The sequence below is a fragment of the Lathamus discolor genome, chromosome 7 (genome assembly GCF_037157495.1).
Source record: "Lathamus discolor isolate bLatDis1 chromosome 7, bLatDis1.hap1, whole genome shotgun sequence".
Classification (NCBI taxonomy): domain Eukaryota; kingdom Metazoa; phylum Chordata; class Aves; order Psittaciformes; family Psittacidae; genus Lathamus; species Lathamus discolor.
In genome coordinates, this window is record NC_088890.1 from 19,245,535 (window position 1) to 19,270,169 (window position 24,635).

A 24,635-nucleotide genomic window follows, 5' to 3' on the forward strand; every position below is an offset into this window, starting at 1 on the left:
TTCAATACAACACATTTGTCAGCAGCAAGGGCACCGTAGATCACAGCGGATGCTAGTGCTGGGCTGTCCCCTGAGAGCTCAGGAGGAGCCCGTGATGCCCTTCTTAGCTGGAAGGACCAAAGCTAGCTCTGCCTGCGATAAGCCCCACTCCAGTTCTGAGCACAGGTTTCCCCTGAATCTCGGGGGCGGCGCTTGGCAGCTGCTGAGATCAGAAACCTGGTCATTGGCACTCGCTTTGTTCTTTTCCGTGGGCATTCCCTGTGTGCCCCTGCTCCCTCTCTGTGTCACTGAAAGAGCTCTCTAAGACTCGGTGCACAGTTCTAGCAAGCGGGCATCCTTTACTGCAGCACTGGGCGCAAGGGGCCACCCTGCGCATCGCCGCTGCCGAGTGCGGTGGGGTGAGCACGCCATGGCCCCTGCTCAGTGCTGAGGATGCCTTTGGCTGCCCCAGCAGCCCTCTCTCCCTCTGGCCAGGTGAGGCCGTGCAGACAGCCCTGCCCTCCTCAGCTGGGCTGCAGGGTCCGCGCGGCAGGGCCATGGCACCGGAGATGCTCAGGGGAGCCGTGTTCTCGTGTGGTCCCCAGCATCGTCCATCCGTGGCATCGGCCAGGGGTGGCACAGGGCCGCTGGCTGTCGGGGGCACGGCTGGCCCAGGGCTGTCAGTGGCAGGCGGGTGGAACGGCGGGGCCGCTGGAACAGGGCCCCGAGCTCTAGAAGGCGGCGGCTGTCGACGTCGCTGGGCGCGGCTCCCATAGCGCGTTCCGGGCCGGTGGCCGTTGCAGAGCAGAGCGAGAGCGATGGCGCGGCCGGGCGGACGGCGCTGCCCCTGGCTCTGGCCGTCGGCGCTGCCCCTGGCGCTGCTGGTGGCGGTCACCTCCCTGCTGCAGGGATCGCTGCTGGGAGCGGCGCTGGGCGCGGGGGGTGCCTGGTGGGCGCTGCGGGCCCGCCGCCCGCCCGCCGGGCGCCTTCTGCTCCGGGGCTCTCCAGCACGGTTCCTGCCCCCCAGGCGCTCTCCCCCGCTGCGCCCGCCCCCGTACCGGGTCAGGCACAGCCTGATCGCCCGCTTTCCAACCCCTTGGGACCAGATGGTTTGGCGCATGAGGAAGCAAATGGCCAGTAACAGCAGAGCGGCCACTGGGATCGGGCAGGGTGTGAGCTCCCCGACCCGCGGCAACCGCCTTGGGTGAGCGGGGCAGTGGGATGTGGGTGGGGTAAGGACACGGGTGGCGCAGGGAAACAGGTGGGGTAAGGACACGGGTGGCAGTAGACACTCCTTGTCAGGGGCCCGGGGGGCACAGGGGCCCTGGTCGTCAGGGATGGAGGCGGCACAGGGACACGGGTGGGATACAGAGGCGGGTGGCACAGGGACATAGGTTGGATACAGAGGCAGGTGGCACAGGGACATAGGTTGGATACAGAGGCAGGTGGCACAGGGACATAGGCTGTGAGGGCTGCGGGTGGCGCAGGGCACGGGCGAGGTAAGGACACGGGTGGCCTAGCGATGGTGGGGCCAGGCCCGTACTGCTGCCCTTGGCGCTGCCCGGCGTGGTGCTGCAGGGGTGGCTGCTGGGAGCAGGGCGTCCTCGTGTGCGATGCGATCCTGCCAGCCCGCATCGCTCCTGTCTTCGTGCGGCCCGCACGCCAAAATGGCCTCTCCAGTGTTTCAACCGCAGGAACCATCCGTGCTGAGAGTACCGTCCCGCCGCTACTGCCTCTGGTGAGCTTGGGAGGAGGGTGGAATCGGATCTTCCTGCCGCTCACAGTGCTCTGGCCGTTTTCCTCTAGCAAAGCTGCACCGCAGACCGTGCGCCAGCGGCACCCGCTGCCACAGGACCGCAGCCCTGAGGACCTTTCCGTCCCGGTACGCTGGCACAGTCAGATGCCCAGGGGCTCTCCACGGGCCCAACGCCCAGCACCGCTGCGCGGCCCCCGGCCCAGCGCGGAGCTCTTTGCCTGTGCCCACTCTGCCCTGGCCAGTCTGCAGGGGGGACACAGCCAGGGGAAAGGACAAAATCTCTTTGCTGTGCTGGCACCTTCCCAGCTGGAGGCAGCAGCACGGCTGCGAGCCCTGTGTTCCCGCTTTGACACGGGTCTCCTCAGCACCTGCTGAGCTGTAAGAACACACTGCTCACATCCTGGGCTGGGCTTGCAGATGTGAGAGTGGGATGGAGTCGCGGCTGATGGAGCCCTGCAGCTGCGCAGGGAAAGGTTTCACCCAGGGTGGGTCAGGAGGGAAGGGTTTGCTCTGGCTGGGCCAGCAGCGTCCTCCCTCCCCGTCGCCTGGGCCAGTAAAGAGCCTGGAGGCTGCTTGCTCCCAGCGTGGGTTCAGTTTGGGGTGCGCAGGCTTCGCCCTCCACGGACATTGCAGGGGGGAGTTGAGCAATGCTGAAGCAAGAGAGGCTCTGGGCTCGGCAGCCAGCCCCTGGGAGATGGGATTTCCTCTGTGGTGAGCAGGAGAAAGGGAGGCTGTGCTCCCCTGACCCAAATTAGTTACTCCTGGTCTCTTTCCACATTCCAATAGAAGAGGATATGCGTGAGGGAGGCCCCACATTCCGGCAAAGGGCCCTGCTGCCAGGTGCCACTTTGGATAGGAAGGTAACGTACTGCTCATCCATCCGGTGCCTGCTTGTCAATGCCAGCCGGGAGGAAAGCAGTCGCCTTCCCAGGCGAGGCGGTGCCCAAGGCCTGCTCTCCACCGGAGCTGGGATATTCCAGGCCCGTGAGACATGGCTGCTGGGTCACCCGGTGGTGGGGAAGCCCCCTTGCTGTGTATAGCAGCATGGCTGCAGCGGTGCCGTTGCCGTGTGGCACTGGCATGTCCTGTCCCGGCCTGGCGCTGACCCTAAGTGGCTCTCTCCCACTTGCACAGAGAATGGGAATGGCAGCGACGAGAAGAGAGCCCTCCAGGGACAGCGAACAAGGCTGTGCAGACCGAGGAGGGTGAGCGTAGGTGGGGCCCGGCTCTGTGCCGGGCTTGGATGGGCCACTGGTGCGGGGCTGCTCCGATGCCAGGCGGAGCTCATTGCAGCACTCCCTCAGCTGAAAGAGAGAGGAAAGCCCGTGTGCCCGTCGCGGAGAGGGTCCCGTGGCACAGTGCGAGATGTGGCCACGTGTGGCACCTTGTGGGGTTTGTGGTTCGGGTGGGCAGCGTGCAAGGAGCGTCCGTGGAGGTGGGAAGGGGCCGCTGGGCCGTGGAGCCCCAGCAGGCTCTTGTGAGAGCTTCCCCACGCATCTCTTGTGGCCAGCTGCTGCCCCAGGGCATCGCAGCCCTGGCCTGGCCTTCAGGCCGTGTCCCTGGCTCTGCCCTCCAGGACGGGCATCCAGAGAGGAGTGGGAAGGGACAGCGCCCTTGGTGCGGGCCGAACGCCCCTGCTGGGAGCTGCTCCTGACTCGTCTCCTCCTGTAGCTGTCGAGAGGCCTGAGGAGGAGCAGCAGCAGTCCCGGAGCCCATCACCTTCGCCGGGGAAAGGAAGGCCACGCAGGAGGAGCATCTGCCTGCTGGTGCCCGGCGAGACCCACCCGCTGGTGCTGGTAGGTCGCTGTCTCGCAGCCTCTTTTGCCCTCCTCTGGGGCAGAACGTGCTCAGTGCAGCTCCTGCAGGGCTGGGGCAGGCTGAGCTGCCTGCCTTGGGGCAGGAGCTCTCTGCGGTGGCTGTGGCAGAACCACGGCTTCATGGGCCTGGCACAGGCCTGCTTCCACACCTCCTTCAGAGCGGCTCTGCCCTCTGCCCGGACAAGGAACTAAGCTGCTGCTCTCTCTTGGCAGTACCCTGACCTTAACCCAGTGTACTCCACCACCGAGCTGATCCTGAAGGAGGAGGCGGAGGCAGCGTTGCAGCGCTCTCAGCGGCTCTTGGGACCTAGGGCTGGTAAGGGCAGACTGGGAACGCCAAGGGCACGGCAAGGGGGAGAAAGCCACGGCCCGCGCTGGCAGGGCAGTGGGTGCCTGTGCAGCGCAGGCTGAGGAAGCTCCTGGGCCAGTGCTGCCTGCTCCTCGGCTCTGATGCTCTTAGAGACTTGTGAGGACTCGGGAGGGAGACCTCGTGTCCTGCAGGCCCCAGGGTGCTGGGCGAGGTTGCCCAGGGCCGGAGCTGCGAGCTCTTCGTGCCGGGAGGCTCTGCTAAGGGGTAGTCCCATGCGGCAAGCTGTGGGTCCTGATTTCTCGCTCGCTCCCAGCAGCCATCCCCCAGCACTGCTCAGCCACCAGCCGCAAACAGGAAGCGAACATGACCACAGCGTCGGTGGATTCTGGGCAAGACGTTTCCACCACCGCCGGCCCTACTGACACCACCCAGCCCAGAAGCGGGAGCGTGCCCGTGTTGCCAGGTGAGTCGGGGTGGACGGGGCTTCTGTGGGGCTGAAGGGCAGGGTCAGATGCAGGCAGCGGCTTTCCTGCCGGACCTGGCTGAGCTGCCCGGGCTCAGCAGCCCTGAGGGGCTGGTGCTGGGGCTGTGCAGAGCCTTGCCGTGCAAAGGGAGGGTGCTTCCGTCACTCGCTGCCCCAGTCCCCAGCCCTGGGGGGTGGAGGGCAGTCTGAAATGCCGCTCCTCGCCCCCTCTGGGTGCACTGGATGCACCGGCTCCTGCGGGTGCTGCCGGCTCCCTAGAGCCAGGCTCTTCCTCCTCTGCCGACCCCGGCTCACTGTGGTGGGTTGCTTTCCAGGGACTCCTGCGCCCACCTATGACCCGCGGCCCTCAGGCTTTGGGCGACACGCCGCTTCTTCTGGTAAGGACGGAGTTGGTGCTTCAGGCTTCAGGAGCTGATGGATCGCGTTGTTCCCTTGGGCTGGGGGATGGCGGAAGGGTCAGGCTGTGCCGTAGGAGCCGGCTCGGGTGGTGGCTCCTGGGCTCCAGGGATGCAAAACCTTCCATTCCGCCAGCGATAGGGATGGTTGTAGCCCCGGTGCCAGCTCAGAGTGCGGCTGCAGAGACCTGAGCAACATTTGTGCTTCCAGGTTCGTCCGAACGCGCAAGATCCAAGGACAGAGCCTGCAAGCGGCACAAGGCATGGATCCGTCATTTCTGCAATAAGTAATGGCCAGTGCTGCTGGCCCCCACCCGCGGGGGCTCCGGTCCGGAGCAGCCCCGAGGCGGGCCCGCAGTGATGGGGCCAGCCCCCGTTTGTACTGCTGGCAAGAAGCTGTGTTGGGTGGCATCGCCTGGGGTGGGACAGGGGGAGCTCTTCCTACTGGAAGAGCTCCCCAGCCGAGGCTGATGAACCTCTGTGCGTCCGTGCAGAGTTTCCGTCCTGGCTTTATTTTGCCACGTTCCCTAAGGTGTGAACTTTTGCTCCAGCCCTGGCAGCCTCTCCCTTCCCTTCTTACGGCCTTTCCCGTGCTGGGGTGCTCTGGAGCCACCGAGGGAGCCCAGAGCGGATTGGGCTCCTCCCCTCCCCACATCCCAGTTGGTTTTCATTTGTGCCTCATCCCCACCCCTTTGGCATTTACCAGCTCCGGGGACCTGCGGTGCTGTCTCCCCTGGTGCCGTTCGGTGGGAGCGGGGCAGAGGCTGCTGGAGCCGGGGGTCACCCGAGAGCTGCTCCCCCCTGCCCGTGGGGTCCTCACCACCCCCAGGAGGGCTTCGCTGCTGGCTCTTTTACTCTCTGAGCCCTGTAATTGTGTGTCTTGGGTGCAGCCTGAATTACCCAAAACCCCACCAATAAGGGAACGTTCCTTAATGAAACCACGCTTTGTTTTTATGTTGGAGCTGTTACAGCACCTCCTGCCTCCTAAATTACGCTGTACATGGCTGTGACTAAACCTGTTCTCTCTGGGTTTTTTCTTCCCGAAGGAGGAGGACCACAGGGATGCCAAGTGGCCTTTTGGGCCACCAGAGGCAAAACGTCGGCGTCTCTGACCTTTGCTGAAGACTTTTGTTTTTCAATGTTTGTTCTGCAGTTGTTCTAATGTACTTGTTATGCTGTTCGTGTTTTGTTCTTATACTCTTGTTGTTTTGCTGTTTTATTGTAGCCCTTTTTGTTCTACTGTTGGTCTGTTGTTGTTCTAACAATAGTAAACCTGTATTTTTACCGTAATTTCACTAGCATTTTAGCATTTTTTTACTATCAATATACAATTTCCACCCACCCTACTACATCCCCCACCCCACTACATCCCCCCCCCCCCCCCGTTGTTATGTCCCCCACTTAAAATAAACAGACTGTGTTCACATCTGCCTTCCCTGTGTTTGATTCCGGGACCAGGGCACAGGTGCCACTTTCCAGCACCCTCTGCTTGAGCCATCACTAAGTGTCCCCTCTGACTGAAGATGCTCCCCATGGTGCTGCAGCACCCAGTCTGTAGAAGGTCAAGGACAGAGAAGTGCCTTGGCAACGGCAACCAGAGGAGTCTTTACGCTCTTGAGCAGAGGCGGATGGGCTGAACGAAACACCTGGGGTGCTCCCCGGGCCCAGGGATGGCCGCGGCATCCTCTGTAGGGCTGGGAGAGGGCAGGTGGGGAGGCTGGGGGCAAGGCGCAGGCAGGATGGAGCAGCCGCAGGCTGCACATGCCAGAGCTCCTGCCCTTGCGTGACCTGTTCCTTTCAGTCACCTGAAATAGCTCAGGGGATGGCTCCCCTGATGGTGCACCTGGGCTGTCCCCATGGTGATGGCTGTGCCCCCCTTCTTCTCCCATCCCTGCCATCATTAGGTGTGTGTTTGTGGCTTCTGCAGCCACTGGCTCATTTTGCCAGGTCAGGTGATGCCACCTTGGTCCACCAAGCGCATTCAATATGCCCTGAGCCTTGATTAGATCTCTTTTGACAGGTATCTGGATTGGCTCTTGCAAAAGGATATGTCCCCTGCTTAGCGTGTTGAAATAGAGCTGCTGAGGCTTATTCCTGTGTTTACCTTGAAGAAAAATTAGCTTTTTTTCCCCCCAACGTTTTTTAAAGGGAATCTGAACTCTGAGAACCTCTGGGCTTTGAATAAACCATTGAATCAGCTCTGAGAGAAATGTGTGCCTGGGGGGAGGTAGTTTATTCCTGGCTTCTGGAATATAAAAGCTTTCAGATATTTGTTTACTTGAGAAATTTGTCAAGAACCCCCCATGAAATCCTCCCGAGGAAGAGCTGGCTCTTCCCTCTCCCCTTTCTGTGAACTTGACAGTGTCTGCTGAAGAGGAGAAGGGATTTGCTGTGCCTTGGACACATACTCTTTATTAAAGCAGGCAGCCAAAGCTGAGCCCAGAAGGCAGATTAAAAGTAACACTTCCACGTAGCTACTAAGCCGCCACGCTGTTGCCCGCTCCCAGCTGCTGCAGTTCTACTACCCAAAATTTCCCAGCAATTGTTTTAGCCAAAGTTGGCAACGCAGGCGAGCAGGACTGGCATTTAACAGGAAATCAGCGGGGCATACTCTTCACTCTAGTTAGGATTTCCCTGTTCATCGATAAAGCCTCACTTACCTCGTAGTTGTTTTGCTCTTACGCTGTAGCTGTTTTGTTGTTTTATTGTAGAATTTTTGTTGTTACACCGTTGTTTTGTTGTTCTAACAATAGGAAACCAGTGTTTTAACCCTAATTTTACTATCGGTTTCGTATTTTTTTACCGTCACTATGCAGTTCCCACCCTCCTCCACCTCACCCCCCATCCCCTGTTTTTATGCCCCCCCGCTTAAAGTAAACAGACTGTCTTCGCATCTGCCTTCCCTGTGTTTAACTCCTGGGCCAGAGCACGGGGCGCAGCTTTCCAGCACCCTCTGCTTGTGGGTACTTGCTTCCCCTGTTGAAACACAACTGCGTGGTTGAACGACAGTTCTTCTTCTTCTTCTTACTGTTTCTTATTACTGTTTCTGTAGTTTTCCTCCACTTTGCCTCTGCTCCGCGCAGTGCCAATTTCAGGGCAAGACTGCTGCACAAACGTGCTGCTGCGAAGGACAGTGGAGAGACAGAAACCCTGCTCTTGGTCATCCCAACAGTAATCCTAAAAGCATGGCACCTCCAGGGCCGCTTGGATTCTGCTCTGCCTCTGGCCAAATAGCTGCTTCTTGCGCAGAACCCCCAAACACTTTGCTTACGGAGGCTGATTTCATGACCACAACTGTACCATACTAGAACTGCTTTACAAACAGTGCCTTGCTGGAAACCACTAGATTCACATGTTTCTTCCTGCTTCCCCAGTCCTCATCTTGTGATGCGAGAAGAAAAATGGTGGAGGAGCAATGCCCCACCTGACAACCAAGCTGAGTTGACGGAGTTCGAGAGCCGATTCACGTTTTGGCCTCTGAGTGCAGGGCCCGAGTTTCGAGAGCTGGAGACCTTGCGGTGGCTGGGAGATGGAGACGCTGTGGTTTGTACTGAGGCGGTGTTTCCCGTGGGGAGTGTCCAGCCCAGGCCAGGGGCAGGCAGCAGGGAGCCCTTGGGGGGGAAGCTCTGGAGGCACCTCTGAGATGAGAGGACAGTGAAGAGCCAGGGCCAGGTGCGCTGCCCCATCACCAAGTGCAGCACCCGGTTTGCAGAGGGTCAAGTAGAAACGAGGTTGCGCCTCGGCAACGGCAACCAGAGGAGCCTACGCTCTCGAGCAGAGGTGGATGGGCTGAAGAGCTCCACCAGAATCTGCTCCCTTGAGCAGCCCCGTCGAGGACCTGAGCCAGCCGCAGTGCTACAGCTGTGCCCACTGCATGGCAGCACTGGCCATGGGGAACGGGAAAACCACTGGGCTGGAGATGGAGCCCTGCCTCCCACCGCGAGAGCGTGAGGGACCCTTGCAAAGCCCCTCTGCAATGGCAGCACAGCAGCAGCATCCTCCTCTGCCCCCAGCTCTCACCAGAAGGACCTGAAGGGACACGAGGGCTGCACGGTTCAATACAACACATTTGTCAGCAGCAAGGGCACCGTAGATCACAGCGGATGCTAGTGCTGGGCTGTCCCCTGAGAGCTCAGGAGGAGCCCGTGATGCCCTTCTTAGCTGGAAGGACCAAAGCTAGCTCTGCCTGCGATAAGCCCCACTCCAGTTCTGAGCACAGGTTTCCCCTGAATCTCGGGGGCGGCGCTTGGCAGCTGCTGAGATCAGAAACCTGGTCATTGGCACTCGCTTTGTTCTTTTCCGTGGGCATTCCCTGTGTGCCCCTGCTCCCTCTCTGTGTCACTGAAAGAGCTCTCTAAGACTCGGTGCACAGTTCTAGCAAGCGGGCATCCTTTACTGCAGCACTGGGCGCAAGGGGCCACCCTGCGCATCGCCGCTGCCGAGTGCTGTGGGGGTGAGCACGCCATGGCCCCTGCTCAGTGCTGAGGATGCCTTTGGCTGCCCCAGCAGCCCTCTCTCCCTCTGGCCAGGTGAGGCCGTGCAGACAGCCCTGCCCTCCTCAGCTGGGCTGCAGGGTCCGCGCGGCAGGGCCATGGCACCGGAGATGCTCAGGGGAGCCGTGTTCTTGTGTGGTCCCCGGCATCGTCCATCCCTGGGGCCGCTGGCTGTCAGGGGCACGGCTGGCCCAGGGCTGTCAGTGGCAGGCGGGTGGAACGGCGGGGCCGGTGGAACAGGGCCCCGAGTTCTAGAACGCGGCGATTGTTGACGTCGCTGGGCGCGGCTCCCATAGCGCGTTCCGGGCCGGTGGCCGTTGCAGAGCAGAGCGAGAGCGATGGCGCGGCCGGGCGGACGGCGCTGCCCCTGGCTCTGGCCGTCGGCGCTGCCCCTGGCGCTGCTGGTGGCGGTCACCTCCCTGCTGCAGGGATCGCTGCTGGGAGCGGCGCTGGGCGCGGGGGGTGCCTGGTGGGCGCTGCGGGCCCGCCGCCCGCCCGCCGGGCGCCTTCTGCTCCGGGGCTCTCCAGCACGGTTCCTGCCCCCCAGGCGCTCTCCCCCGCTGCGCCCGCCCCCGTACCGGGTCAGGCACAGCCTGATCGCCCGCTTTCCAACCCCTTGGGACCAGATGGTTTGGCGCATGAGGAAGCAAATGGCCAGTAACAGCAGAGCGGCCACTGGGATCGGGCAGGGTGTGAGCTCCCCGACCCGCGGCAACCGCCTTGGGTGAGCGGGGCACTGGGATGTGGGTGGGGTAAGGACACGGGTGGCGCAGGGAAACAGGTGGGGTAAGGACACGGGTGGCAGTAGACACTCCTTGTCAGGGGCCCGGGGGACACAGGGGCCCTGGTCGTCAGGGATGCTGCCCTTGGCGCTGCCCGGCGTGGTGCTGCAGGGGTGGCTGCTGGGAGCAGGGGGTCCTCGTGTGCGATGCGATCCTGCCAGCCCGCATCGCTCCTGTCTTCGTGTGGCCCGCACGCCAAAATGGCCTCTCCAGTGTTTCAACCGCAGGAACCATCTGTGCTGAGAGTACCGTCCCGCCGCTACTGCCTCTGGTGAGCTTGGGAGGAGGGTGGAATCGGATCTTCCTGCCGCTCACAGTGCTCTGGCCGTTTTCCTCTAGCAAAGCTGCACCGCAGACCGTGCGCCAGCGGCACCCGCTGCCACAGGACCGCAGCCCTGAGGACCTTTCCGTCCCGGTACGCTGGCACAGTCAGATGCCCAGGGGCTCTCCACGGGCCCAACGCCCAGCACCGCTGCGCGGCCCCCGGCCCAGCGCGGAGCTCTTTGCCTGTGCCCACTCTGCCCTGGCCAGTCTGCAGGGGGGACACAGCCAGGGGAAAGGACAAAATCTCTTTGCTGTGCTGGCACCTTCCCAGCTGGAGGCAGCAGCACGGCTGCGAGCCCTGTGTTCCCGCTTTGACACGGGTCTCCTCAGCACCTGCTGAGCTGTAAGAACACACTGCTCACATCCTGGGCTGGGCTTGCAGATGTGAGAGTGGGATGGAGTCGCGGCTGATGGAGCCCTGCAGCTGCGCAGGGAAAGGTTTCACCCAGGGTGGGTCAGGAGGGAAGGGTTTGCTCTGGCTGGGCCAGCAGCGTCCTCCCTCCCCGTCGCCTGGGCCAGTAAAGAGCCTGGAGGCTGCTTGCTCCCAGCGTGGGTTCAGTTTGGGGTGCGCAGGCTTCGCCCTCCACGGACATTGCAGGGGGGAGTTGAGCAATGCTGAAGCAAGAGAGGCTCTGGGCTCGGCAGCCAGCCCCTGGGAGATGGGATTTCCTCTGTGGTGAGCAGGAGAAAGGGAGGCTGTGCTCCCCTGACCCAAATTAGTTACTCCTGGTCTCTTTCCACATTCCAATAGAAGAGGATATGCGTGAGGGAGGCCCCACATTCCGGAAAAGGGCCCTGCTGCCAGGTGCCACTTTGGATAGGAAGGTAACGTACTGCTCATCCATCCGGTGCCTGCTTGTCAATGCCAGCCGGGAGGAAAGCAGTCGCCTTCCCAGGCGAGGCGGTGCCCAAGGCCTGCTCTCCACCGGAGCTGGGATATTCCAGGCCCGTGAGACATGGCTGCTGGGTCACCCGGTGGTGGGGAAGCCCCCTTGCTGTGTATAGCAGCATGGCTGCAGCGGTGCCGTTGCCGTGTGGCACTGGCATGTCCTGTCCCGGCCTGGCGCTGACCCTAAGTGGCTCTCTCCCACTTGCACAGAGAATGGGAATGGCAGCGACGAGAAGAGAGCCCTCCAGGGACAGCGAACAAGGCTGTGCAGACCGAGGAGGGTGAGCGTAGGTGGGGCCCGGCTCTGTGCCGGGCTTGGATGGGCCACTGGTGCGGGGCTGCTCCGATGCCAGGCGGAGCTCATTGCAGCACTCCCTCAGCTGAAAGAGAGAGGAAAGCCCGTGTGCCCGTCGCGGAGAGGGTCCCGTGGCACAGTGCGAGATGTGGCCACGTGTGGCACCTTGTGGGGTTTGTGGTTCGGGTGGGCAGCGTGCAAGGAGCGTCCGTGGAGGTGGGAAGGGGCCGCTGGGCCGTGGAGCCCCAGCAGGCTCTTGTGAGAGCTTCCCCACGCATCTCTTGTGGCCAGCTGCTGCCCCAGGGCATCGCAGCCCTGGCCTGGCCTTCAGGCCGTGTCCCTGGCTCTGCCCTCCAGGACGGGCATCCAGAGAGGAGTGGGAAGGGACAGCGCCCTTGGTGCGGGCCGAACGCCCCTGCTGGGAGCTGCTCCTGACTCGTCTCCTCCTGTAGCTGTCGAGAGGCCTGAGGAGGAGCAGCAGCAGTCCCGGAGCCCATCACCTTCGCCGGGGAAAGGAAGGCCACGCAGGAGGAGCATCTGCCTGCTGGTGCCCGGCGAGACCCACCCGCTGGTGCTGGTAGGTCGCTGTCTCGCAGCCTCTTTTGCCCTCCTCTGGGGCAGAACGTGCTCAGTGCAGCTCCTGCAGGGCTGGGGCAGGCTGAGCTGCCTGCCTTGGGGCAGGAGCTCTCTGCGGTGGCTGTGGCAGAACCACGGCTTCATGGGCCTGGCACAGGCCTGCTTCCACAGCTCCTTCAGAGCGGCTCTGCCGGCTGCCCGGACAAGGAACTAAGCTGCTGCTCTCTCTTGGCAGTACCCTGACCTTAACCCAGTGTACTCCACCACCGAGCTGATCCTGAAGGAGGAGGCGGAGGCAGCGTTGCAGCGCTCTCAGCGGCTCTTGGGACCTAGGGCTGGTAAGGGCAGACTGGGAACGCCAAGGGCACGGCAAGGGGGAGAAAGCCACGGCCCGCGCTGGCAGGGCAGTGGGTGCCTGTGCAGCGCAGGCTGAGGAAGCTCCTGGGCCAGTGCTGCCTGCTCCTCGGCTCTGATGCTCTTAGAGACTTGTGAGGACTCGGGAGGGAGACCTCGTGTCCTGCAGGCCCCAGGGTGCTGGGCGAGGTTGCCCAGGGCCGGAGCTGCGAGCTCTTCGTGCCGGGAGGCTCTGCTAAGGGGTAGTCCCATGCGGCAAGCTGTGGGTCCTGATTTCTCGCTCGCTCCCAGCAGCCATCCCCTGGCGCTGGTCAGGCACCAGCCACACACAGGAAGCGAACATGACCACAGCGTCGGTGGATTCTGGGCAAGACGTTTCCACCACCGCCAGCCCTACTGACACCACCCAGCCCAGAAGCGGGAGCGTGCCCGTGTTGCCAGGTGAGTCGGGGTGGACGGGGCTTCTGCGGGGCTGAAGGGCAGGGTCAGATGCAGGCAGCGGCTTTCCTGCCGGACCTGGCTGAGCTGCCCGGGCTCAGCAGCCCTGAGGGGCTGGTGCTGGGGCTGTGCAGAGCCTTGCCGTGCAAAGGGAGGGTGCTTCCGTCACTCGCTGCCCCAGTCCCCAGCCCTGGGGGGTGGAGGGCAGTCTGAAATGCCGCTCCTCGCCCCCTCTGGGTGCACTGGATGCACCGGCTCCTGCGGGTGCTGCCGGCTCCCTAGAGCCAGGCTCTTCCTCCTCTGCCGACCCCGGCTCACTGTGGTGGGTTGCTTTCCAGGGACTCCTGCGCCCACCTATGACCTGTGGCCCTCAGGCTTTGGGCGACACGCCGCTTCTTCTGGTAAGGACGGAGTTGGTGCTTCAGGCTTCAGGAGCTGATGGATCGCGTTGTTCCCTTGGGCTGGGGGATGGCGGAAGGGTCAGGCTGTGCCGCAGGAGCCGGCTCGGGTGGTGGCTCCTGGGCTCCAGGGATGCAAAACCTTCCATTCCGCCAGCGATAGGGATGGTTGTAGCCCCGGTGCCAGCTCAGAGTGCGGCTGCAGAGACCTGAGCAACATTTGTGCTTCCAGGTTCGTCCAAACGCGCAAGATCCAAGGACAGAGCCTGCAAGCGGCACAAGGCATGGATCCGTCATTTCTGCAATAAGTAATGGCCAGTGCTGCTGGCCCCCACCCGCGGGGGCTCCGGTCCAGAGCAGCCCCGAGGCGGGCCCGCAGTGCTGGGGCCAGCCCCCGTTTGTGCTGCTGGCAAGAAGCTGTGTTGGGTGGCATCGCCTGGGGTGGGACAGGGGGAACTCTTCCTACTGGAAGAGCTCCCCAGCCGAGGCTGATGAACCTCTGTGCGTCCGTGCAGAGTTTCCGTCCTGGCTTTATTTTGCCACGTTCCCTAAGGTGTGAACTTTTGCTCCAGCCCTGGCAGCCTCTCCCCTCCCTTCTTACGGCCTTTCCCGTGCTGGGGTGCCCTGGAGCCACCGAGGGAGCCCAGAGCGGATTGGGCTCCTCCCCTCCCCACATCCCAGTTGGTTTTCATTTGTGCCTCATCCCCACCCCTTTGGCATTTACCAGCTCCGGGGACCTGCGGTGCTGTCTCCCCTGGTGCCGTTCGGTGGGAGCGGGGCAGAGGCTGCTGGAGCCGGGGGTCACCCGAGAGCTGCTCCCCCCTGCCCGTGGGGTCCTCACCACCCCCAGGAGGGCTTCGCTGCTGGCTCTTTTACTCTCTGAGCCCTGTAATTGTGTGTCTTGGGTGCAGCCTGAATTACCCAAAACCCCACCAATAAGGGAACGTTCCTTAATGAAACCACGCTTTGTTTTTATGTTGGAGCTGTTACAGCACCTCCTGCCTCCTAAATTGCGCTGTACATGGCTGTGACTAAACCTGTTCTCTCTGGGTTTTTTCTTCCCGAAGGAGGAGGACCGCAGAGATGCCAAGTGGCCTTTTGGGCCACCAGAGGCAAAACGTCGGCGTCTCTGACCCTTGTTGAAGACTTTTATTGTTCAATGTTTGTTCTGCAGTTGTTCTAATGTACTTGTTATGCTGTTCTTGTTTTGTTCTTACACTCTTGTTGTTCTGCTGTTTTATTGTAGCCCTTTTTGTTCTACTGTTGGTCTGTTGTTGTTCTAACAATAGTAAACCTGTATTTTTACCGTAATTTCACTAGCATTTTAGCATTTTTTTACTATCAATATACAATTTCCACCCACCCTACTACATCCCCCACCCCACTACATCCCCCCCCCCCCCCCGTTGTTATGTCCCCCACTTAAAATAAACAGACTGTGTTCACATCTGCCTTCCCTGTGTTTGATTCCGGGACCAGGGCACAGGTGCCACTTTCCAGCACCCTCTGCTTGAGCCATCACTAAGTGTCCCCTCTGACTGAAGATGCTCCCCATGGTGCTGCAGCACCCAGTCTGTAGAAGGTCAAGGACAGAGAAGTGCCTTGGCAACGGCAACCAGAGGAGTCTTTACGCTCTTGAGCAGAGGCGGATGGGCTGAACGAAACACCTGGGGTGCTCCCCGGGCCCAGGGATGGCCGCGGCATCCTCTGTAGGGCTGGGAGAGGGCAGGTGGGGAGGCTGGGGGCAAGGCGCAGGCAGGATGGAGCAGCCGCAGGCTGCACATGCCAGAGCTCCTGCCCTTGCGTGACCTGTTCCTTTCAGTCACCTGAAATAGCTCAGGGGATGGCTCCCCTGATGGTGCACCTGGGCTGTCCCCATGGTGATGGCTGTGCCCCCCTTCTTCTCCCATCCCTGCCATCATTAGGTGTGTGTTTGTGGCTTCTGCAGCCACTGGCTCATTTTGCCAGGTCAGGTGATGCCACCTTGGTCCACCAAGCGCATTCAATATGCCCTGAGCCTTGATTAGATCTCTTTTGACAGGTATCTGGATTGGCTCTTGCAAAAGGATATGTCCCCTGCTTAGCGTGTTGAAATAGAGCTGCTGAGGCTTATTCCTGTGTTTACCTTGAAGAAAAATTAGCTTTTTTTCCCCCCAACGTTTTTTAAAGGGAATCTGAACTCTGAGAACCTCTGGGCTTTGAATAAACCATTGAATCAGCTCTGAGAGAAATGTGTGCCTGGGGGGAGGTAGTTTATTCCTGGCTTCTGGAATATAAAAGCTTTCAGATATTTGTTTACTTGAGAAATTTGTCAAGAACCCCCCAGGAAATCCTCCCGAGGAAGAGCTGGCTCTTCCCTCTCCCCTTTCTGTGAACTTGACAGTGTCTGCTGAAGAGGAGAAGGGATTTGCTGTGCCTTGGACACATACTCTTTATTAAAGCAGGCAGCCAAAGCTGAGCCCAGAAGGCAGATTAAAAGTAACACTTCCACGTAGCTACTAAGCCGCCACGCTGTTGCCCGCTCCCAGCTGCTGCAGTTCTACTACCCAAAATTTCCCAGCAATTGTTTTAGCCAAAGTTGGCAACGCAGGCGAGCAGGACTGGCATTTAACAGGAAATCAGCGGGGCATACTCTTCACTCTAGTTAGGATTTCCCTGTTCATCGATAAAGCCTCAGTTACCTCGTAGTTGTTTTGCTCTTACGCTGTAGCTGTTTTGTTGTTTTATTGTAGAATTTTTGTTGTTACACCGTTGTTTTGTTGTTCTAACAATAGGAAACCAGTGTTTTAACCCTAATTTTACTATCGGTTTCGTATTTTTTTACCGTCACTATGCAGTTCCCACCCTCCTCCACCTCACCCCCCATCCCCTGTTTTTATGCCCCCCCGCTTAAAGTAAACAGACTGTCTTCGCATCTGCCTTCCCTGTGTTTAACTCCTGGGCCAGAGCACGGGGCGCAGCTTTCCAGCACCCTCTGCTTGTGGGTACTTGCTTCCCCTGTTGAAACACAACTGCGTGGTTGAACGACAGTTCTTCTTCTTCTTCTTACTGTTTCTTATTACTGTTTCTGTAGTTTTCCTCCACTTTGCCTCTGCTCCGCGCAGTGCCAATTTCAGGGCAAGACTGCTGCACAAACGTGCTGCTGCGAAGGACAGTGGAGAGACAGAAACCCTGCTCTTGGTCATCCCAACAGTAATCCTAAAAGCATGGCACCTCCAGGGCCGCTTGGATTCTGCTCTGCCTCTGGCCAAATAGCTGCTTCTTGCGCAGAACCCCCAAACACTTTGCTTACGGAGGCTGATTTCATGACCACAACTGTACCATACTAGAACTGCTTTACAAACAGTGCCTTGCTGGAAACCACTAGATTCACATGTTTCTTCCTGCTTCCCCAGTCCTCATCTTGTGATGCGAGAAGAAAAATGGTGGAGGAGCAATGCCCCACCTGACAACCAAGCTGAGTTGACGGAGTTCGAGAGCCGATTCACGTTTTGGCCTCTGAGTGCAGGGCCCGAGTTTCGAGAGCTGGAGACCTTGCGGTGGCTGGGAGATGGAGACGCTGTGGTTTGTACTGAGGCGGTGTTTCCCGTGGGGAGTGTCCAGCCCAGGCCAGGGGCAGGCAGCAGGGAGCCCTTGGGGGGGAAGCTCTGGAGGCACCTCTGAGATGAGAGGACAGTGAAGAGCCAGGGCCAGGTGCGCTGCCCCATCACCAAGTGCAGCACCCGGTTTGCAGAGGGTCAAGTAGAAACGAGGTTGCGCCTCGGCAACGGCAACCAGAGGAGCCTACGCTCTCGAGCAGAGGTGGATGGGCTGAAGAGCTCCACCAGAATCTGCTCCCTTGAGCAGCCCCGTCGAGGACCTGAGCCAGCCGCAGTGCTACAGCTGTGCCCACTGCATGGCAGCACTGGCCATGGGGAACGGGAAAACCACTGGGCTGGAGATGGAGCCCTGCCTCCCACCGCGAGAGCGTGAGGGACCCTTGCAAAGCCCCTCTGCAATGGCAGCACAGCAGCAGCATCCTCCTCTGCCCCCAGCTCTCACCAGAAGGACCTGAAGGGACACGAGGGCTGCACGGTTCAATACAACACATTTGTCAGCAGCAAGGGCACCGTAGATCACAGCGGATGCTAGTGCTGGGCTGTCCCCTGAGAGCTCAGGAGGAGCCCGTGATGCCCTTCTTAGCTGGAAGGACCAAAGCTAGCTCTGCCTGCGATAAGCCCCACTCCAGTTCTGAGCACAGGTTTCCCCTGAATCTCGGGGGCGGCGCTTGGCAGCTGCTGAGATCAGAAACCTGGTCATTGGCACTCGCTTTGTTCTTTTCCGTGGGCATTCCCTGTGTGCCCCTGCTCCCTCTCTGTGTCACTGAAAGAGCTCTCTAAGACTCGGTGCACAGTTCTAGCAAGCGGGCATCCTTTACTGCAGCACTGGGTGCAAGGGGCCACCCTGCGCATCGCCGCTGCCGAGTGCTGTGGGGGTGAGCACGCCATGGCCCCTGCTCAGTGCTGAGGATGCCTTTGGCTGCCCCAGCAGCCCTCTCTCCCTCTGGCCAGGTGAGGCCGTGCAGACAGCCCTGCCCTCCTCAGCTGGGCTGCAGGGTCCGCGCGGCAGGGCCATGGCACCGGAGATGCTCAGGGGAGCCGTGTTCTTGTGTGGTCCCCGGCATCGTCCATCCCTGGGGCCGCTGGCTGTCAGGGGCACGGCTGGCCCAGGGCTGTCAGTGGCAGGCGGGTGGAACGGCGGGGCCGGTGGAACAGGGCCCCGAGTTCTAGAACGCGGCGATTGTTGACGTCGCTGGGCGCGGCTCCCATAGCGCGTTCCGGGCCGGTGGCCGTTGCAGAGCAGAGCGAGAGCGATGGCGCGGCCGGGCGGCCGGCGCTGCCCCTGGCTCTGGCCGTCGGCGCTGCCCCTGGCGCTGCTGGTGGCGGTCACCTCCCTGCTGCAGGGATCGCTGCTGGGAGCGGCGCTGGGCGCGGGGGGTGCCTGGTGGGCGCTGCGGGCCCGCCGCCCGCCCGCCGGGCGCCTTCTGCTCCGGGGCTCTCCAGCACGGTTCCTGCCCCCCAAGCGCTCTCCCCCGCTGCGCCCGCCCCCGTACCGGGTCAGGCACAGCCTGATCGCCCGCTTTCCAACCCCTTGGGACCAGATGGTTTGGCGCATGAGGAAGCAAATGGCCAGTAACAGCAGAGCGGCCACTGGGATCGGGCAGGGTGTGAGCTCCCCGACCCGCGGCAACCGCCTTGGGTGAGCGGGGCACTGGGATGTGGGTGGGGTAAGGACACGGGTGGCGCAGGGAAACAGGTGGGGTAAGGACACGGGTGGCAGTAGACACTCCTTGTCAGGGGCCCGGGGGACACAGGGGCCCTGGTCGTCAGGGATGCTGCCCTTGGCGCTGCCCGGCGTGGTGCTGCAGGGGTGGCTGCTGGGAGCAGGGGGTCCTCGTGTGCGATGCGATCCTGCCAGCCCGCATCGCTCCTGTCTTCGTGTGGCCCGCACGCCAAAATGGCCTCTCCAGTGTTTCAACCGCAGGAACCATCTGTGCTGAGAGTACCGTCCCGCCGCTACTGCCTCTGGTGAGCTTGGGAGGAGGGTGGAATCGGATCTTCCTGCCGCTCACAGTGCTCTGGCCGTTTTCCTCTAGCAAAGCTGCACCGCAGACCGTGCGCCAGCGGCACCCGCTGCCACAGGACCGCAGCCCTGAGGACCTTTCCATCCCGGTACGCTGGCACAGTCAGATGCCCAGGGGCTCTCCACGGGCCCAACGCCCAGCACCGCTGCGCGGCCCCCGGCCCAGCGCGGAGCTCTTTGCCTGTGCCCACTCTGCCCTGGCCAGTCTGCAGGGGGGACACAGCCAGGGGAAAGGACAAAATCTCTTTGCTGTGCTGGCACCTTCCCAGCTGGAGGCAGCAGCACGGCTGCGAGCCCTGTGTTCCCGCTTTGACACGGGTCTCCTCAGCACCTGCTGAGCTGTAAGAACACACTGCTCACATCCTGGGCTGGGCTTGCAGATGTGAGAGTGGGATGGAGTCGCGGCTGATGGAGCCCTGCAGCTGCGCAGGGAAAGGTTTCACCCAGGGTGGGTCAGGAGGGAAGGGTTTGCTCTGGCTGGGCCAGCAGCGTCCTCCCTCCCCGTCGCCTGGGCCAGTAAAGAGCCTGGAGGCTGCTTGCTCCCAGCGTGGGTTCAGTTTGGGGTGCGCAGGCTTCGCCCTCCACGGACATTGCAGGGGGGAGTTGAGCAATGCTGAAGCAAGAGAGGCTCTGGGCTCGGCAGCCAGCCCCTGGGAGATGGGATTTCCTCTGTGGTGAGCAGGAGAAAGGGAGGCTGTGCTCCCCTGACCCAAATTAGTTACTCCTGGTCTCTTTCCACATTCCAATAGAAGAGGATATGCGTGAGGGAGGCCCCACATTCCGGAAAAGGGCCCTGCTGCCAGGTGCCACTTTGGATAGGAAGGTAACGTACTGCTCATCCATCCGGTGCCTGCTTGTCAATGCCAGCCGGGAGGAAAGCAGTCGCCTTCCCAGGCGAGGCGGTGCCCAAGGCCTGCTCTCCACCGGAGCTGGGATATTCCAGGCCCGTGAGACATGGCTGCTGGGTCACCCGGTGGTGGGGAAGCCCCCTTGCTGTGTATAGCAGCATGGCTGCAGCGGTGCCGTTGCCGTGTGGCACTGGCATGTCCTGTCCCGGCCTGGCGCTGACCCTAAGTGGCTCTCTCCCACTTGCACAGAGAATGGGAATGGCAGCGACGAGAAGAGAGCCCTCCAGGGACAGCGAACAAGGCTGTGCAGACCGAGGAGGGTGAGCGTAGGTGGGGCCCGGCTCTGTGCCGGGCTTGGATGGGCCACTGGTGCGGGGCTGCTCCGATGCCAGGCGGAGCTCATTGCAGCACTCCCTCAGCTGAAAGAGAGAGGAAAGCCCGTGTGCCCGTCGCGGAGAGGGTCCCGTGGCACAGTGCGAGATGTGGCCACGTGTGGCACCTTGTGGGGTTTGTGGTTCGGGTGGGCAGCGTGCAAGGAGCGTCCGTGGAGGTGGGAAGGGGCCGCTGGGCCGTGGAGCCCCAGCAGGCTCTTGTGAGAGCTTCCCCACGCATCTCTTGTGGCCAGCTGCTGCCCCAGGGCATCGCAGCCCTGGCCTGGCCTTCAGGCCGTGTCCCTGGCTCTGCCCTCCAGGACGGGCATCCAGAGAGGAGTGGGAAGGGACAGCGCCCTTGGTGCGGGCCGAACGCCCCTGCTGGGAGCTGCTCCTGACTCGTCTCCTCCTGTAGCTGTCGAGAGGCCTGAGGAGGAGCAGCAGCAGTCCCGGAGCCCATCACCTTCGCCGGGGAAAGGAAGGCCACGCAGGAGGAGCATCTGCCTGCTGGTGCCCGGCGAGACCCACCCGCTGGTGCTGGTAGGTCGCTGTCTCGCAGCCTCTTTTGCCCTCCTCTGGGGCAGAACGTGCTCAGTGCAGCTCCTGCAGGGCTGGGGCAGGCTGAGCTGCCTGCCTTGGGGCAGGAGCTCTCTGCGGTGGCTGTGGCAGAACCACGGCTTCATGGGCCTGGCACAGGCCTGCTTCCACAGCTCCTTCAGAGCGGCTCTGCCGGCTGCCCGGACAAGGAACTAAGCTGCTGCTCTCTCTTGGCAGTACCCTGACCTTAACCCAGTGTACTCCACCACCGAGCTGATCCTGAAGGAGGAGGCGGAGGCAGCGTTGCAGCGCTCTCAGCGGCTCTTGGGACCTAGGGCTGGTAAGGGCAGACTGGGAACGCCAAGGGCACGGCAAGGGGGAGAAAGCCACGGCCCGCGCTGGCAGGGCAGTGGGTGCCTGTGCAGCGCAGGCTGAGGAAGCTCCTGGGCCAGTGCTGCCTGCTCCTCGGCTCTGATGCTCTTAGAGACTTGTGAGGACTCGGGAGGGAGACCTCGTGTCCTGCAGGCCCCAGGGTGCTGGGCGAGGTTGCCCAGGGCCGGAGCTGCGAGCTCTTCGTGCCGGGAGGCTCTGCTAAGGGGTAGTCCCATGCGGCAAGCTGTGGGTCCTGATTTCTCGCTCGCTCCCAGCAGCCATCCCCTGGCGCTGGTCAGGCACCAGCCACACACAGGAAGCGAACATGACCACAGCGTCGGTGGATTCTGGGCAAGACGTTTCCACCACCGCCAGCCCTACTGACACCACCCAGCCCAGAAGCGGGAGCGTGCCCGTGTTGCCAGGTGAGTCGGGGTGGACGGGGCTTCTGCGGGGCTGAAGGGCAGGGTCAGATGCAGGCAGCGGCTTTCCTGCCGGACCTGGCTGAGCTGCCCGGGCTCAGCAGCCCTGAGGGGCTGGTGCTGGGGCTGTGCAGAGCCTTGCCGTGCAAAGGGAGGGTGCTTCCGTCACTCGCTGCCCCAGTCCCCAGCCCTGGGGGGTGGAGGGCAGTCTGAAATGCCGCTCCTCGCCCCCTCTGGGTGCACTGGATGCACCGGCTCCTGCGGGTGCTGCCGGCTCCCTAGAGCCAGGCTCTTCCTCCTCTGCCGACCCCGGCTCACTGTGGTGGGTTGCTTTCCAGGGACTCCTGCGCCCACCTATGACCTGTGGCCCTCAGGCTTTGGGCGACACGCCGCTTCTTCTGGTAAGGACGGAGTTGGTGCTTCAGGCTTCAGGAGCTGATGGATCGCGTTGTTCCCTTGGGCTGGGGGATGGCGGAAGGGTCAGGCTGTGCCGCAGGAGCCGGCTCGGGTGGTGGCTCCTGGGCTCCAGGGATGCAAAACCTTCCATTCCGCCAGCGATAGGGATGGTTGTAGCCCCGGTGCCAGCTCAGAGTGCGGCTGCAGAGACCTGAGCAACATTTGTGCTTCCAGGTTCGTCCAAACGCGCAAGATCCAAGGACAGAGCCTGCAAGCGGCACAAGGCATGGATCCGTCATTTCTGCAATAAGTAATGGCCAGTGCTGCTGGCCCCCACCCGCGGGGGCTCCGGTCCAGAGCAGCCCCGAGGCGGGCCCGCAGTGCTGGGGCCAGCCCCCGTTTGTGCTGCTGGCAAGAAGCTGTGTTGGGTGGCATCGCCTGGGGTGGGACAGGGGGAACTCTTCCTACTGGAAGAGCTCCCCAGCCGAGGCTGATGAACCTCTGTGCGTCCGTGCAGAGTTTCCGTCCTGGCTTTATTTTGCCACGTTCCCTAAGGTGTGAACTTTTGCTCCAGCCCTGGCAGCCTCTCCCCTCCCTTCTTACGGCCTTTCCCGTGCTGGGGTGCTCTGGAGCCACCGAGGGAGCCCAGAGCGGATTGGGCTCCTCCCCTCCCCACATCCCAGTTGGTTTTCATTTGTGCCTCATCCCCACCCCTTTGGCATTTACCAGCTCCGGGGACCTGCGGTGCTGTCTCCCCTGGTGCCGTTCGGTGGGAGCGGGGCAGAGGCTGCTGGAGCCGGGGGTCACCCGAGAGCTGCTCCCCCCTGCCCGTGGGGTCCTCACCACCCCCAGGAGGGCTTCGCTGCTGGCTCTTTTACTCTCTGAGCCCTGTAATTGTGTGTCTTGGGTGCAGCCTGAATTACCCAAAACCCCACCAATAAGGGAACGTTCCTTAATGAAACCACGCTTTGTTTTTATGTTGGAGCTGTTACAGCACCTCCTGCCTCCTAAATTGCGCTGTACATGGCTGTGACTAAACCTGTTCTCTCTGGGTTTTTTCTTCCCGAAGGAGGAGGACCGCAGAGATGCCAAGTGGCCTTTTGGGCCACCAGAGGCAAAACGTCGGCGTCTCTGACCCTTGTTGAAGACTTTTATTGTTCAATGTTTGTTCTGCAGTTGTTCTAATGTACTTGTTATGCTGTTCTTGTTTTGTTCTTACACTCTTGTTGTTCTGCTGTTTTATTGTAGCCCTTTTTGTTCTACTGTTGGTCTGTTGTTGTTCTAACAATAGTAAACCTGTATTTTTACCGTAATTTCACTAGCATTTTAGCATTTTTTTACTATCAATATACAATTTCCACCCACCCTACTACATCCCCCACCCCACTACATCCCCCCCCCCCCCCCGTTGTTATGTCCCCCACTTAAAATAAACAGACTGTGTTCACATCTGCCTTCCCTGTGTTTGATTCCGGGACCAGGGCACAGGTGCCACTTTCCAGCACCCTCTGCTTGAGCCATCACTAAGTGTCCCCTCTGACTGAAGATGCTCCCCATGGTGCTGCAGCACCCAGTCTGTAGAAGGTCAAGGACAGAGAAGTGCCTTGGCAACGGCAACCAGAGGAGTCTTTACGCTCTTGAGCAGAGGCGGATGGGCTGAACGAAACACCTGGGGTGCTCCCCGGGCCCAGGGATGGCCGCGGCATCCTCTGTAGGGCTGGGAGAGGGCAGGTGGGGAGGCTGGGGGCAAGGCGCAGGCAGGATGGAGCAGCCGCAGGCTGCACATGCCAGAGCTCCTGCCCTTGCGTGACCTGTTCCTTTCAGTCACCTGAAATAGCTCAGGGGATGGCTCCCCTGATGGTGCACCTGGGCTGTCCCCATGGTGATGGCTGTGCCCCCCTTCTTCTCCCATCCCTGCCATCATTAGGTGTGTGTTTGTGGCTTCTGCAGCCACTGGCTCATTTTGCCAGGTCAGGTGATGCCACCTTGGTCCACCAAGCGCATTCAATATGCCCTGAGCCTTGATTAGATCTCTTTTGACAGGTATCTGGATTGGCTCTTGCAAAAGGATATGTCCCCTGCTTAGCGTGTTGAAATAGAGCTGCTGAGGCTTATTCCTGTGTTTACCTTGAAGAAAAATTAGCTTTTTTTCCCCCCAACGTTTTTTAAAGGGAATCTGAACTCTGAGAACCTCTGGGCTTTGAATAAACCATTGAATCAGCTCTGAGAGAAATGTGTGCCTGGGGGGAGGTAGTTTATTCCTGGCTTCTGGAATATAAAAGCTTTCAGATATTTGTTTACTTGAGAAATTTGTCAAGAACCCCCCATGAAATCCTCCCGAGGAAGAGCTGGCTCTTCCCTCTCCCCTTTCTGTGAACTTGACAGTGTCTGCTGAAGAGGAGAAGGGATTTGCTGTGCCTTGGACACATACTCTTTATTAAAGCAGGCAGCCAAAGCTGAGCCCAGAAGGCAGATTAAAAGTAACACTTCCACGTAGCTACTAAGCCGCCACGCTGTTGCCCGCTCCCAGCTGCTGCAGTTCTACTACCCAAAATTTCCCAGCAATTGTTTTAGCCAAAGTTGGCAACGCAGGCGAGCAGGACTGGCATTTAACAGGAAATCAGCGGGGCATACTCTTCACTCTAGTTAGGATTTCCCTGTTCATCGATAAAGCCTCACTTACCTCGTAGTTGTTTTGCTCTTACGCTGTAGCTGTTTTGTTGTTTTATTGTAGAATTTTTGTTGTTACACCGTTGTTTTGTTGTTCTAACAATAGG

The 24,635-nt window shown here is 60.8% G+C and overlaps 1 long non-coding RNA gene across 1 annotated transcript; it reads left to right on the top strand.

Moving 5' to 3' along the window:
- The first annotated feature begins 4,233 nt into the window (after nucleotides 1-4,233).
- LOC136018161 (uncharacterized) lies at nucleotides 4,234-5,057 on the top strand. The gene is made up of 3 exons (XR_010614276.1): nucleotides 4,234-4,325; nucleotides 4,661-4,723; nucleotides 4,953-5,057. It is a non-coding gene; the product is annotated as an uncharacterized LOC136018161 (long non-coding RNA).
- Nucleotides 5,058-24,635: the final 19,578 nt, after the last annotated feature.